Genomic DNA, 6,000 nt, shown 5'->3' with positions numbered 1-6,000 from the left:
GCCATAGCAGAGAAGAAAAACCAACTGCTCTGTAAGTCTGTGGTAGGTGGGAAGAGACAATCTAGGGTTATGTTTTAAGTAGTAGAAGCTTTCTAATAAGTAAGGTTAATGAAGCACTGCATGTAACTGTGGATTATTATGCAACCCTCATCATTAGAGACCTTTGAAAACAGGTTGGAGTGGACTGGTACAGGTCTGGCTGGTGCTGCACTGGAGCAGAGGAACAGGCCACTCATCTCCTCAGGTCCCTGACAAACCTATTTTTCCCATGTGTTTATGAGTGATTGGTTTGGTTTGTAAGTTGTGCAAGGCACAAATTGGAAGGAAGGAAAAAAAAAAAAAAAATCACAAGTGTGCATGAAAACACATTTTTAAACCAGATCACGCAACAATTAAAACAGCACAGGATCTTTCCAGAGGAGAAACCCTTGTTTTGCCTGAACTCCTCCAACTTAACCATCTGGAAGTAAAACCCCAGAAGGACGTAGGAAACCACACAGAAGCTGCGGCGGCACGCAGCATCTCACGTACAGACACATCTCGTGGTTCGCCGCCCCCGGCAGGGATCCCCAGCACCTGCCCCTCGGGTACGCTGGCATGCACAGTGGACGCTGTGTAGCGTGGGAGCTGTCTCTCCTTTCTCAATGGCCAAGAATAGTAGCCAAAAATTGAGTTCACTACAGCATCCCAGCCTAGGTGTGGCAAAGGCATGAGAAAAATGGAGAAGGAATGTGTATAGGGGTGTAAAGACTACTATAGTGAGGCCAGTGAAGGGGCTGAAAGCTATGCTTTATCATCTGGACATATGGGAGCAACAGTCAGAGTGATCCTCAGTCATCAACCCTTGTCTCTGCATTCTCCCCACTCTCCTCTCAGTATGACCTTCACCTTCAACTTTTGGAGAAGAAATTTAAGAAAACTGCATTTCATCCAAAATTCTGTTTTCATCAGAACTGGGAGACCAACAGGATTTCCTATTTGAAGTTCAAAGGATAATGGAAAACAGAGCTGTGTAAATAGGCTTTCTGAGGATGCCACAGCCTACAACGTTTTACTCTCGTCTGTCAGTTCTTCAACCCACATTCCAAACAGGACCATTTTTGTTCCTATTTTCTTACGTTACTGTCCCAATATGATGAAGCCCTGACATCTTAGCTTGCCAGTGTTTTTTCCTTTGGGTCCTCCCTTTCTTCTTTATAGTATGGAGTGAAGAGAGCCAAGAGAATCTCTTCCATTGCTTCTAGTTCTCAAGGTGGATGCACTTAATAGTGAATTACTTAACTCTGCCGACAGCTGTGATGAAATCATCACGGATAACCGACCTTCGACTGGTGTCAGGAAGTCATCAACCCAAGAAATCCGTGCTATATCCAGGTCTGAAGCCAGATGGACAAAGATCACAGAAACTGGAAGATAATGATGACACTGACCTCTTGGTTACCTTCCCTAAACGGCAGGTTGATAACATCAAGTGTGTCTTGAAGAACGGTTCAGCCACCAATGCTTGCTTATTCTGGCATGCTCACACAGAGGCATGCTGCACTACAGAGCTCGGTCAGAACAGCATGAGCAGTTAGCTGTTGCTCTCAGATAGCTGATTTTAATCAGCAGCCAGTATCGTCATTACCATTTGACATATGAGGTAGCTGAAGTACCGAGAGGAAAAGCATCCCTCAAATTACACCGTTTCTCCAGAAATCAAAACCAGGTCTGAGCACCAGCTGGGCACCTGGTAACACCGCCCACCCTACCTTGCCAGCCTTTGCTCAACACACTTAACCTAGCATGGTAACTGGCTGAGATGAAGAAAAAAAGAGACTTGGTTCTGGTTTCCTACCCCAACATGTTTCCCAGTGTTGAATCCACAGGCGCTGGTGAATTACTGGAATGATGCCCTGTGTGGGTCACAATTTGAAATTATTTTGCTGGTCCAAACTTCGCAGACACGCAAGAGAAGTTCCTCATTATACCAAGGCACAGAAGCATCTCACTCAGCACACGCTTCTTTGAGCATCCCCAGCTACATTTAAGACTGTAACTCCCATCCCCATAGCATTCCTATTACAATTTTCAACTGCAGTGACTGTCAAAAACAGCAAAGGTGAAAGGGTCTTTTAGTTCAGCCTCTCTGTATTTGTGAAAGATGTGTAATAGTCAAGGTGGTGCTCAAGAAATTGAGCAATACTGGTCATAGAGTATGTTGGCATACCAACACCCAAGGTAATGTCAAACAGGCTAACTTGGGAGGCAATACAGACAGGTCTGTGATGGCCTGTCAGTATAAACCACCTGGATCCACCATACTCCGAATGTAAACCACAGAAACAAGCTTACAACTGGCAAGAACAAGTATAGGTGCCAAACTCATCATGAATGTTCTGGTTATTACAGGGAGAAGGTCCTTTTGCCTCTTAAATCCAACCTGGTTCTAAAGTTCAACCTTTCAGGAAACATTTCTAGTCATACTATGGTGGCATTACAAGTGACTTGAAGAGTTGGGTTCTTCCATTCCAAGTGCTACATGGTACAGTGAGGTGCTAAGTTTGTATAGGACATAAATCACAAAAAACCAGGAACCAGAAAGCTGTGTGATGTGACATTATAATTTCTATCTACTCGCATTTTATATTCCTGAATTCATTTCCTTCACATAATTTTTTTTTTCCACCCGTGTTGTAGACGCATTTGTTTTTTGCTCCCCTTGATTTTATGCAATTGTTAAAATAGTGCAATTTTTCATGTCTGGGTAGATACTATGCAGTATCCAGTATTGTTGACGGTTATATAATGTAGCAAGGGGAAATCACTGTGCAGACCAGTTTAGCTTTACTCTCTTGCCCTCTGTATTAAGGTCAAAAATCAAACTGATTCAAGTACTTTTGCGATTAGATCATTGCGTCACTGAAATGCAAGAACTGGCGTCAATAAATTGAGGGGGGTTTAGCACTAGTTGATTTAAAAATGCATGAATTATGAGGCTTCTGGCTTGGATAAGATTTAATGAATTATTAATCCTCGTATATCACAAATCCCATGCTCTTCGTTCCCTTATGTCTGCTTATATCTATATTCGCTAGTCACCATTTTCCCTGTAAATTAAGGATAAATTAGCTATAAATTAGGTAACATATTTTAGTCATCCCACATTTTCTGTTTGATACAGATCATTTGTAGATCTAAATGCCAGAGAAGACAATTATATTCGTGTAATATGACCTCCTGCAGAATACAGTCAGAGAGTCTCATCCAGTAGTTTCTAGATTAACCCCTTAACTGCTATTAACTAACCTACTAACTGCTACAATGAGAAAGCAATATGTATGTTTTAGAAAGAAATATAGCCTTAACTTAAAATCTTCAAGGGCAGAGAAGGCATGGGATCCTTGTGTGAGTTTTTTTCCAAAGCATCCCTAATGCACTGCATAAATATACTATCCAAATGAAGAGACAGCTGAATGCAGTGCAAAAGGACCCCATTGTAAGCCATAGAGCCCAGCTAACAACAGAGTGTCCTTGTCCTTCTGGGGCCTCCTTTACATCCGCCTGGAAGTGTCACTGTTTTCCTCAGCCATCACACTTGCAGCGGGGCGGCAGTGATGCCGGCAGGGAGCAGAGCAAATCCTTAGGGCATGTTGTGGGGTTCAAAGTCTCAATTCACCTTGGGCACGAATGCAGTCTCTCTTTCGAATCTGCTTTCAACAACAGGGTTAAAAGTCTCTCTCATGGGTGCCTTGAAAAGCACATTAAACCCATATTTAAACAGCAGGCCCACATGGGGTTTCGTTTCTGATGGTATTCTGTTTATTACAAACCACCAGCAACCCTGGCTTGGGAAGAAGCTGTTCTGCAAATAGCAAACCACCCAGAGGCTGGGCAGGCATAGGTCCTGGTCCTGCCTCTCCTATTAGTTTCCACGTGGAAGCTTGCTTTGTTTCTCAGTGTGTAAACACAGTGCACCTTAAGTGCGAAACGTATAGGAAATCCTTAAACTATACCACAGTTTTCATGCGTGCAACATTTTATCCCAGCAGTAATGGAAATGTCTCACTAATAAGAAGCTTTGATGTGTTACTTCGCCCATTAGCCATCTGAGTTTAACTGCACATCTTTTCTCCTCTAGTGACATTTGCAGCTTGCTTACAGGTGTTAACCCAAGGCACAGCTGGAGCAACTGCTACTTAGGTCAGAGTAAAATGACATCCCAGGATAACCGCATGGCTATAAATCATAGCATTGAGCATCATTATAACTTCTTGTTACAATAACAACGTCTTGTTCCAAAGTTAAAATAGAGAAAACTTGACACAGAGTTAATCAGAAACAATTTCACATGTATGCAAGTCCAAAAGATTTAAGGTTTTAGTGGAGAAATTGAGCTTTCTGGAAATGCCATGTATGAGTGTCCCTACTTAGGAATAACTCCACTCACGCCTTTTCTCAGATTTTCATTCATTCTTGAAATAGGGGGGAAAAGAAATCTCTTCTCTTTAGGAGCTTTTTCACTTGTTGGAAGTTCAGGATTTAGACATCTTTGCCAGCAGCATGAGCTTCAGAGGAGAGAAGCAACTGCACAACAGCGCATAATAATACATAGCAAATTAAGCCAGAAGTGAAGCCAACTACTGTACCCAGGTGATAGGAGCAGGAGAGTATAAGCAAAAAGTACAACTTACCAAATTTGAGCTTGGCAAGAAAATAGAGGTAAATTCATCTCCTGTCTAGGAAGTGCTACAGGGATTTCTTGTCTGGGAGCAATTTAGACCTCTCTGTCATCTGGCGGTGGCAGAAGGGTGCCAGCAGGATGGAGGCTGCGGTGCTCCAGGAACAACCCAGTGAGCCATCGACAAGCTCGCCAGTATCTGACTTCTGCTTTCTTGAATCTCATCCTGATAATCACTCAAGCACAAGTTGGTTGAGTTCATGATCTGAGGAGGTATATTTCTGCCAGGGAGAAGAACCTCCGAGGAGATATATTTCTGCCCCAGCTAACCTCAGAAGGGGAAACAACCCATCTGACGTCCCACCTTTCAGTCCTTTTAGGGCCACGAGTACTCTAACACAGCATCCTCCCACCTACTTTTTGTACTGGGAATCTTGCCCAGCTTTGCAGAAGATTGTACTCCCCTGCAGTGGGTGTATTTGTCCGTTCATTCATCTGAGCTGCTTTGTATTCACAAACTCCCCAGATACGGGTGCTATATAAAATAAGGTATGAACCTCTAGAACTGGCTAAAAGTAAAGAACGATTTTCCATGAAAGGAAGTGTCATAACTAAGAGTACTTTCGTTGCAGCAGCAATGTTTGTCATGCTCACAACAATGCCTTCCAAAGTCTTTTGGAATTCCCGCATTGATAGAGGTGGCAGGAATATGCAAAACTGGCCCATAAAACAAACAAACAAAAAACTCTCAAACGCTCTTTGAGTAGCTGGTTTCCAATTTGTGCCTCATATGTGGCAAGAAATAAACGTACATACATTGCTTGCATCTGAAAAAGTCAAACGGTGGTGGACTGAATTATAACTCGAATGCATGTTGGTGGGATGAGATGCCGATCCATTTGCACAGTAATGTGCTACATTTAAGTCATGCATCGTGTCATCTTCAAAGAGGCCAGTCATAATTATGATGGATTAGACTGCAGAGTCAGTGCTAGATGCGGTAATTGTTTTACAGATGCTGCTGATGTGACTTGAATTTCTAATGAATTATAGCTGAAGAAAAATACGTGGAGTTACTGAACGGTCTGGATAAAATACAGTTATGGGAAAGAGGAAAAAGGCTAACTGCTACACTTAGGGAAAAGTAGATTTACTTTGAGAGGCAGACAGTTCACCCCACAACGATTCTAAAGAAGAGCACAGAGACTTTGTAAAGCACAACAAGATCTGCTTAGTAGTAGCATCAAGAATATCTTCATGGTGTCCTAGTTAAAACCAGTAATGAAGGTATTGCTGCCATTTGTCTTCTAAATTACAAATATTTGCTGTGATTTGTAGCT

The sequence above is a fragment of the Phaethon aethereus genome (assembly GCF_964289735.1).
Source record: "Phaethon aethereus genome assembly, chromosome: 4".
NCBI classification, from domain to species: Eukaryota; Metazoa; Chordata; class Aves; order Phaethontiformes; family Phaethontidae; genus Phaethon; species Phaethon aethereus.
The sequence above is the reverse complement of the archived record's forward strand: the minus strand, read 5'-3'. Positions refer to the sequence as shown.